At 38.8% G+C, this 10,355-nt stretch overlaps 1 non-coding gene across 1 annotated transcript; it reads left to right on the top strand.

The window, feature by feature from the left end:
- Nucleotides 1-5,953: 5,953 nt before the first annotated feature.
- On the top strand, nucleotides 5,954-6,061 carry LOC112739498 (small nucleolar RNA R71). Its single transcript, XR_003170434.1, has one exon. It is a non-coding gene; the product is annotated as a small nucleolar RNA R71 (small nucleolar RNA).
- Nucleotides 6,062-10,355: the final 4,294 nt, after the last annotated feature.

The following is a 10,355-nucleotide window of genomic DNA, read 5'->3' as shown; positions in this document are numbered from 1 at the left end:
TTTCCGGACTCTCATGAATGCCGCCATCAATCTAGCTTATACCACGAAGATTCTGATTAAGAGATCTAAGAGATACTCATTCAATCTAATGTAGAACGGAAGTGGTTGTCAGGCACGCGTTCATAGGGAATGATGATGATTGTCACGTTCATCACATTCAGGTTGAAGTGCGAATGAATATCTTAGAAGCGAAATAAGATGAATTGAATAGAAAATAGTAGTACTTTGCATTAATCTTTGAGGAACAGCAGAGCTCCACACCTTAATCTATGGAGTGTAGAAACTCTACCGTTTAAAAATACATAAGTGATAATGGAATTCATTGGTCTCGGCCCCAGAGGGGAACCGGAGTAACCAAGACTGCGAATACAATGATAAAAAGTTCTATTTATAATAAACTAGTCACTAGGGTTTACAGGAGTAAGTAATTGATGCATAAATCCACTTCCGGGGCCCACTTGGTGTGTGCTTGGGCTGAGCTTGAAGTCTACACGTGGAGAGGTCATTCTTGGAGTTGAACGCCAGCTTTTGTGCCAGTTTGGGCGTTGAACTCCACTTTGCAACTTGTTTCTGGCGCTAGACGCCAGAATTGGGCAGAGAACTGGCATTGAACGCCAGTTTGCGTCATCTAAACTTGGGCAAAGTATGGACTATTATATATTTCTGGAAAGCCCTGGATGTCTACTTTCCAACGCAATTGGAAGCGCGCCATTTTGAGTTCTGTAGCTCCAGAAAATCCATTTTGAGTGCAGGGAGGTCAGAATCCAACAGCATCAGCAGTCCTTCTTCAACCTCTGAATCTGATTTTTGCTCAAGTCCCTCAATTTCAGCCAGAAAATACCTAAAATCACAGAAAAACACACAAACTCATAGTAAAGTCCAGAAATTTGAATTTAACATAAAAACTAATGAAAACATCCCTAAAAGTAACTAGATTCTACTAAAAACATACTAAAAACAATGCCAAAAAGCGTATAAATTATCCGCTCATCACAACACCAAACTTAAATTGTTGCTTGTCCCCAAGCAACTGAAAATCAAATAGGATAAAAAGAAGAGAATATACTATAAATTCCAAACTATCAATGAAACATAGCTCCAATCAAATGAGCGGGACTTATAGCTTTTTGCCTCTTGAATAGTTTTGGCATCTCACTTTATCCATTGAGGTTCAGAATGATTGGCATCTATAGGAACTCAGAGTTCAGATAGTGTTATTGATTCTCCTAGTTCAGTATGATGATTCTTGAACACAGCTATTTTATGAGTCTTGGCCGCGGCCCTAAGCACTTTGTTTTCCAGTATTACCACCGGATACATAAATGCCACAGACACATAATTGGGTGAACCTTTTCAGATTGTGACTCAGCTTTGCTAAAGTCCCCAATTAGAGGTGTCCAGAGTTCTTAAGCACACTCTTTTTTTGCTTTGGACCTTGACTTTAACCGCTCAGTCTCAAGTTTTCACTTGACACCTACACGCCACAAGCACATGGTTAGGGACAGCTTGGTTTAGCCGCTTAGGCCAGGATTTTATTCCTTTAGGCCCTCCTATCCACTGATGCTCAAAGCCTTGGGATCCTTTTTATTTACCCTTGCCTTTTGGTTTTAAGGGTTATTGGCTTTTTGCTCTTGCCTCTTGGTTTTAAGAGCTTTTGGCTTTTTCTGCTTGCTTTTTCTCTTTTTTTTTTTTTTTCTGCAAGCTTTGTTCTTTGCTGCTTTTTCTTGCTTCAAGAATCATTTTTATGATTTTTCAGATTATCAAATAACATGTCTCTTAGTCATCATTCTTTCAAGAGCCAACATATTTAACATTCTTAAACAACAACTTCAAAAGACATATGCACTGTTCAAGCATTCATTCAGAAAACAAGAAGCATTGTCACCACATCAATATAATTAAACTAAGTTCAAGGATAAATTCAAAACTCATGTACTTCTTGTTCTTTTGAATTAAAGCATTTTTCATTTAAGAGAGGTGATGAATTCATAGGACATTCATAACTTTAAGACAAAGTTACTAACTACTAATGATCATGTAATGAAGACACAAACATAGATAAGCACATAACATAGAAAACGAAAAAAAACAGAAGAAATAAGAACAAGGAATGAATCCACCTTAGTGATGGTGGCGTTTCCTTCTTGAGGAACCAATGATGTCCTTGAGCTCTTCTATGTCTCTTCCTTGTCTTTGTTGCTCCTCCCTCATTACTTTTTTATCTTCTCTTATTTCATGAAGGATGATGGAGTGCTCTTGATGTTCCACCCTTAATTGTCCCATGTTGGAACTTAATTCTCCTAAGGAGGTATTGATTTGCTCCCAATAGTTTTGTGGAGGAAAATGCATTTGAGGCATCTCCGGGATCTCATGGTGATGAGCTTCCTGCGCCTCTTGAGCTCCATGAATGGGCTCTCTTGCTTGCTCCATCTTTTTCTTAGTGATGGGCTTCTCTTCCTCAATGTGAATGTCTCCTTCTATGAAAGCTCCAGCTGAGTAACATAGATGGCAAATAAGATAAGGAAAAGCTAGCCTTGCCCCAGGAGAGAACTTTTCGGCTATTTTGTAGAGTTCAAGGGAGATGACTTCATGAACCTCTACTTCTTCTCCAATCATGATGCTATGGATCATGATGGCCCGATCCACAGTAACTTCAGATCGGTTGCTAGTGGGGATGATGGAGCGTTAGATGAACTCCAACCATCCTCTAGCCACAGGCTTGAGGTCCAATCTTCTTAGTTGAACCGGCTTGCCTTTGGAGTCAATCTTCCATTGAGCTCCTTCCACACATATGTCCATGAGGACTTGGTCCAACCTTTGATTAAAGTTGACCCTTCTAGTGTAGGGGCGTTCATCTCCTTGCATCATAGGCAAGTTAAATGCCAACCTCACATTTTCCGGACTAAAATCCAAGTATTTCCCCCGAACCATTGTAACATAGTTCCTTGGATCCGGGTTCTTACTTTGATCATGGTTCTTGGTGATCCATGCATTGGCATAGAACTCTTGAACCATTAGGATGCCGACTTGTTGGATGGGATTTGTTAGAACTTCCCAACCTCTTCTTTGAATTTCATGTCGGATCTCCGGATACTCATTTATTTTGAGTTTGAAAGGGACCTCGGGGATCACCTTCTTCTTGGCCACAACATCATAGAAGTGGTCTTGATGAGCTTTGGAGATGAATCTTTCCATCTCCCATAACTCGGAGGTGGAAGCTTTTGTCTTCCCTTTTCCTTTTCTAGAGGATTCTCTGGTCTTAGGTGCCATCAATGGTAATGGAAAAACAAAAAGCTTATGCTTTTACCACACCAAACTTAGAATATTGCTCGCCCTCGAGCAAGAGAAGAAAGAATAGATGAAGAAAAAGAAGAAAATATGGAGAGGAGGGGGGAGGTGTGATTCGGCCAAGAAGAGAAAGGAAGGTTGTGTTGTGAGAAAATAAGGAAGAATGGAGGGTTATATATAGGGAAGGGAGGGGGGTAGGTTCGGCCATTTAGGGTGGGTTTGGGTGGGAAATTGATTTTGAATTTTGAAGGTAGGTGGTGTTTATGAGGTAGGTTTATGGGGAAGAGTGGATGGATGTGAGTGGTGAAGTGGTGATAGGGAAGAGAGATTGAGGTGATTGGTGAAGGGTTTTGGGGAACAGTGTTTATGGGATTGTGTGAAAGAGGGGTGAGAAGAAGTGAGTAGAGGTAGGTGGGGATCCTGTGGGGTCCACAGATCCTGATGTGATCCTGTGGGGTCCACAGGTCCTGAGGTGTTCAAGGATTTACAACCTTGCACCAAATTGGGCATGCAAAATGCCCTTGCACACAACTCTGGGCGTTCAGCGCCAGATTGATGCTTGTTCTGGGCGTTGAATGCCCATTTGTAGCCTATTTCTGGCGTTGAACGCCAGAACCATGCTTGTTCTGGGCGTTCAGCGCCAGCTCTTCTCCAGGGTGCATTTCTGGCGTTCAAACGCCCAGATGCTGCCCATTTCTGGCGTTCAGCGCCAGAACCATGCTCTGTTCTGGCGTTGAACGCCCAAAACATGCTTCTTACTGGCGTTTAAACGCCAGTAAGGTCTTCCTCCAGGGTGTGATTTTTCTTCTGCTATTTTTGATTCCGTTTTCAATTTTTTTGATTTATTTTGTGACTCCACATGATCATGTACCTATAAAGACATATAACTAATAAAAAATATAATTAAATAAAAATTAGGTTGCCTCCCAACAAGCACTTCTTTAATGTTAATAGCTTGACAGTGGACTCTCATGGAGCCTCACAGATGTGCAGAGCTTTGTTGAGACCTTCCAACACCAAACTTAGAGTTTGGATATGGGTGTTTGACACCAAACTTAGAGTTTGGTTGTGGCCTCCCAACACCAAACTTAGAGTTTGACTGTGGGGGCTTTGGTTGACTCTACTTTGAGAGAAGCTTTTTATGCTTCCTCTCCATGGATGCAGAGAGAGATCCTTGAGTTGTAAACATAAGGTTGTCCTTATTTAAATGAAGGATCAATTCTCCTCTGTCTACATCAATCATAGCTCTTGCTGTGGCTAGGAAAGGACTTCCTAGGATGATGGATTCATCCTCTTCCTTTCCAGTATCCAGGACTATGAAATCAGCAGGGATGTAAAGGCCTTCAACCTTTACTAACACGTCCTCTACTTGTCCATAAACCTGTTTTCTTGAATTGTCTGCCATCTCTAATGAGATTTTAGCAGCTTGCACCCCATAGATTCCCAGTTTCTCTATTATAGAGAGGGGCATGAGGTTTACCCCTGAACCAAGGTCACACAGAGCCTTAAAGATCATGGTGCCTATGGTACAAGGTATTATGAACTTTCCAGGATCCTGTTTCTTCTGAGGCAATGTCAGTTGATCCAGATCACTTAGTTCATTGGTGAACAAGGGAGGTTCATCTTCCCAAGTTTCAATACCAAATAATTTGGCATTTAGCTTCATGATTGCACCAAGGAACTTGGCAGCTTGCTCTTTAGTAACATTCTCATTCTCTTCAGAAGAGGAATACTCATCAGAGCGCATGAATGGCATAAGGAGGTTCAATGGAATCTCTATAGTCTCTAGATGAGCCTCAGATTCTTTTGGTTCCTCAGAGGGAAACTCCTTATTGATCACTGGACATCCCAGGAGGTCTTCCTCACTGGGATTCACGTCCTCCTCTCCCTCTTTGGGTTCGGCCATTTTGGTAATATCAATGGCCTTGCACTCTCTCTTTGGATTTTCTTCTGTATTATTTGGGAGAGTACTGGGAAGGATTTCAGTGATCTTCTTTCTCAGCTAGCCCACTTGTGCCTCCAAATTTCTAATGGAGGACCTTGTTTCATTCATGAAACTCACAGTGGCCTTAGATAGATCAGAGACTAAGTTTACTAAGCTAGATGGATTCTGCTCAGAATTCTCTGTCTGTTGCTGAGTAGATGATGGAAAAGGTTTACTATTGCTAAACCTGTTTCTTCCACTATTATTAAAGCCTTGTTGAGGCTTTTGATCCTTCCATGAGAGATTTGGGTGATTTCTCCATGATGAATTGTAGGTGTTTCCATATGGTTCACCCATGTATTTTAACTCTGCTATTGCAAGGTTCTCAGGATCATAAGCTTCTTCCTCAGAAGATGCCTCTTGAGTACTGTTGGATGCAGCTTGCATTCCGTTCAGACTCTGAGAAATCATATTGACTTGCTGAGTCAATATTTTGTTCTGAGCCAATATGGCATTCAGAGTATCAATTTCAAGAACTCCCTTCTTCATAGGCGTCCCATTACTCACAGGATTCCTCTCAGAAGTGTACATGAACTGGTTATTAGCAACCATGTCAATGAGTTCTTGAGCTTCTGCAGGCGTTTTCTTTAGGTGAATGGATCCACCTACAGAAGTATCTAATGACATCTTAGATAACTCAGACAGATCATCATAGAATATATCCAGGATGGTCCATTCTAAAAGCATGTTAGAAGGACACTTTTTGGTCAGCTGCTTGTATCTTTCCCAAGCTTCATAGAGGGATTCATCTTCCTTCTGTCTGAAGGTCTGAACATCCACTCTAAGCTTGCTCAGCTTTTGAGGAGGAAAGAACTTGGCTAAGAAAGCCGTGACCAGCTTATCCCAAGAATTTAGGCTGTCTTTGGGTTGAGAGTCCAACCACACTCTAGCTCTGTCTCTTACAGCAAAAGGGAAAAGTATGAGCCTGTAGACTTCAGGATCTACTCCATTAGTCTTAACAGTATCACAGATCTGTAAGAATTCAGTTAAGAACTGAAAAGGATCTTCAGATGGAAGTCCATGAAACTTGCAGTTCTGCTGCATCAGAGAAACTAGCTGAGGTTTCAGCTCAAAGTTGTTTGCTCCAATGGCAGGAATGGAGATGCTTCTTCCATGTAAATTGGACTTAGGTGCAGTAAAGTCACCAAGCATCCTCCTTGCATTATTGTTGTTGGGTTCGGCTGCCATCTCCTCTTCCTGTTCGAAATTTTCAATAAGGTTGTCTCTGGATTGTTGTAATTTAGCTTCTCTTAGTTTTCTCTTCAGAGTCCTTTCAGGTTCTGGATCAGCTTCAACAAGAATGCCTTTTTCCTTGTTCCTGCTTATAAGAAAGAGAAGAGAACAAGAAAAGAAGAGGAATCCTCTATGTCATAGTAAAGAGGTTCCTTATTGTTAGTAGATGAATAAATAATTAGAAGGAGATGAGGGAGAAGGATTTTCGAAAATTATTTTTGAAAAAGAGTTAGTGATTTTCGAAAATAGTTTTTGAAAAAGGTTAGTAATTTTCGAAAATTAAAATCAAAAATTAAAATAATTAGTTAATTAAAAAGAATTTTTGAAAAAGAGGGAAGATATTTTCAAAAATTAGAGAGAGAGTTAGTTAGGTAGTTTTGAAAAAGATAAGAAACAAAAAAAAAGTTAGTTAGTTAGTTGAAACAAATTTTGAAAAGATAAGAAGTTAGGAAGTTAGAAAAGATATTTTGAAATCAAATTTTTGAAAAAGATAAGATAAGAAGATATTTTTGAAAAGATATGATTGAAATTAGTTTTGAAATAGATTTGATTTTTAAAATCACAATTAATGACTTGATTCACAAGAAATCACAAGATATGATTCTAGAACTCAAAGTTTGAATCTTTCTTAACAAGCAAGTAACAAACTTGAAATTTTTGAATCAAAACATTAATTGATGATGTTATTTTCGAAAATTAGGAGATAAAGATAAGAAAAAGATTTTTGAAAAAATATTTTTAAAATTTTCAAAAATAACTAAAAAATGAAAAAGATTTGATTTTTGAAAAAGATTTTGAAAAAGATAAGATTTTTAAATTGAAAATTTGATTTGACTCATAAGAAACAGTTGAATTTTAAAAATTTTTGAAAAAAGTCAAATCTAATTTTCGAAATTTTGAGAGAGAAAAAGGGGAAGATATTTTTTTTTATTTTTGAATTTTTTTAATGATGAGAGAGAAAAACAATGAAAATGATGCAATGCATGAAAAATTTGGATCAAAACAATGAATGCATGCAAGAATGCTATGAATGTCAAGATGAACACCAAGAACACTTTGAAGATCATGATGAACATCAAGAACTTATTTTTGAAAATTTTTAATGCAAAGAAAACATGCAAGACACCAAACTTAGAAATCTTTAATGCTCATGCAATAAGAATTCAAGAATGCATATGAAAAACAAGAAAGGACACAAAACATGCAAATGCAAAGATCAAACAAGAAGACTTACCAAGAACAACTTGAAGATCATGAAGAACACTATGAATGCATGAAAATTTTCGAAAAATGCAAGATGAGTATGTAATTGACACCAAACTTATAACATGACTCAAGACTCAAACAAGAAACACAAAGATATTTTTTATTTTTATGATTTTATGAATTTTTTTGGATTTTTCAAAAATTATTTGAAAAAGAAAAATAAGGATTCCAAAATTTTTAATATGAATTCCAGGAATCTTGCAATCTTAGTCTAAAGCTCCAATCTGAGGGTTAGACATGGCTTAATAGCCAGTCAAGCTTTAGAAGATATCAGAATATACTGCTCATTACTTATCAAATTAACTTGCATCTATGCTGATGGTTTGGAAGCCTCAGTCCAAAAGAATTTAGACATGGCTTTACAGCCAGCCAGGCTTCACATGCTTCATGAAACACTAGAATTCATTCTTAAAAATTTTGAAGAACATAAAATTTTTGAAAGATTTTTTTTTTTGAAAATTTTTTTGAAAAGAAAACAAAAAGAAAATTACCTAATCTGAGCAACAAGATGAACCGTCAGTTGTCCAAACTCGAACAATCCTCGGCAACGGCGCCAAAAACTTGGTATGCGAAATTGTTACTCAGGTTGTGAATTATTGTTCAAAATTGATTCCCTGGCAATGGCACCAAAAACGGATGCACAGAACCATGGTCTAAACATATCTTCACAACTTCGCATAACTAACCAACAAGTGCACTGGGTCGTCGAAGTAATACCTTACGTGAGTAAGGGTCGAATACCACAGAGATTGTTGGTATGAAGCAAGCTATGGTCACCTTGTAAATCTTAGTCAGGCGGATATAAAATAGTTATGTAGTTTCGAAAATTAGTAATAAAAGAAGGATAGAAATACTTATGTAAATCATTGGTGAGAATTTCAGATAAGCGTATGGAGATGCATTCGTTCCTCTGAACCTCCACTTTCCTGCTGTCTTCATCCAATCAGTCTTACTCCTTTCTATGGCTGGCTTTATGTAAGGATGTCACCGGTGCCAATGGCTACTTTCAATCCTCTCAGGAAAATGGTCCAAATGCTCTGTCACAGCACGGCTAATCGTCTGGAGGCATCACCCTTGTCGTTGGTTGCATCTTATTCCTCTCTGTGAAAATGGTCCGATGCGTTGTTACTGCATGGCTAATCATCTTGGAGGTTCTCGATCATACTAGAATAGAATTTACTATCCTTTTGCGTCTGTCACTACGCCCAGCACTCGCGAGTTTGGAGTTTATCACAGTCATTCAATCCCAGAGTCCTACTCGGAATACCACGGACAAGGTTTAGACTTTCCGGACTCTCATGAATGCCGCCATCAATCTAGCTTATACCACGAAGATTCTGATTAAGAGATCTAAGAGATACTCATTCAATCTAATGTAGAACGGAAGTGGTTGTCAGGCACGCGTTCATAGGGAATGATGATGATTGTCACGTTCATCACATTCAGGTTGAAGTGCGAATGAATATCTTAGAAGCGAAATAAGATGAATTGAATAGAAAATAGTAGTACTTTGCATTAATCTTTGAAGAACAGCAGAGCTCCACACCTTAATCTATAGAGTGTAGAAACTCTACCGTTTGAAAATACATAAGTGATAATGGAGTTCATTGGTCTCGGCCCTAGAGGGGAACCGGAGTAACCAAGACTGCGAATACAATGATAAAAAGTTCTATTTATAATAAACTAGTCACTAGGGTTTACATGAGTAAGTAATTGATGCATAAATCCACTTCCGGGGCCCACTTGGTGTGTGCTTGGGCTGAGCTTGAAGTCTACACGTGGAGAGGTCATTCTTGGAGTTGAACGACAGCTTTTGTGCCAGTTTGGGCGTTGAACTCCACTTTGCAACTTGTTTCTGGCGCTGGACGCCAGAATTGGGCAGAGAACTGGTATTGAACGCCAGTTTACATCGTCTAAACTTGGGCAAAGTATGGACTATTATATATTTCTGGAAATCCCTGGATGTCTACTTTCCAACGCAATTGGAATCGCGCCATTTTGAGTTCTGTAGCTCCAGAAAATCCATTTTGAGTGCAGGGAGGTCAGAATCCAACAGCATCAGCAGTCCTTCTTCAACCTCTGAATCTGATTTTTGCTCAAGTCCCTCAATTTCAGCCAGAAAATACCTGAAATCACAGAAAAACACACAAACTCATAGTAAAGTCCAGAAATGTGAATTTAACATAAAAACTAATGAAAACATCCCTAAAAGTAACTAGATTCTACTAAAAACATACTAAAAACAATGCCAAAAAGCGTATAAATTATCCACTCATCAACAGGCGAACGGGCATTTTCGGGGACTAGCCCGCTTCCCATTGCTCAAGCAAAAGGAAAATTCCTAGCAAATAATTAAGGGAGCCATGGAAAGGTGACTGAAACACCAGAAACGGTGACTACCCGAGCTAATAATAGAGGCAAGAACACTTTCCAGCCAAGTCCCATTAATTGATCATCACGATATCGTGAAAATGTTGCGCGGACCCATATATAAAGAAAAAGAAACAGAATCACCTTGATACTAAACCAGATCAAACCTGGGATCCTCTTGAAAATGGGAAGATCTAGGATAGGTGGCCAACCT

The sequence above is a fragment of the Arachis hypogaea genome, chromosome 13 (genome assembly GCF_003086295.3).
Source record: "Arachis hypogaea cultivar Tifrunner chromosome 13, arahy.Tifrunner.gnm2.J5K5, whole genome shotgun sequence".
Taxonomy (NCBI): Eukaryota; Viridiplantae; Streptophyta; class Magnoliopsida; order Fabales; family Fabaceae; genus Arachis; species Arachis hypogaea.
Note: the sequence above shows the minus strand (reverse complement) of the source record. Positions and strands in the feature narration are given on the sequence as shown.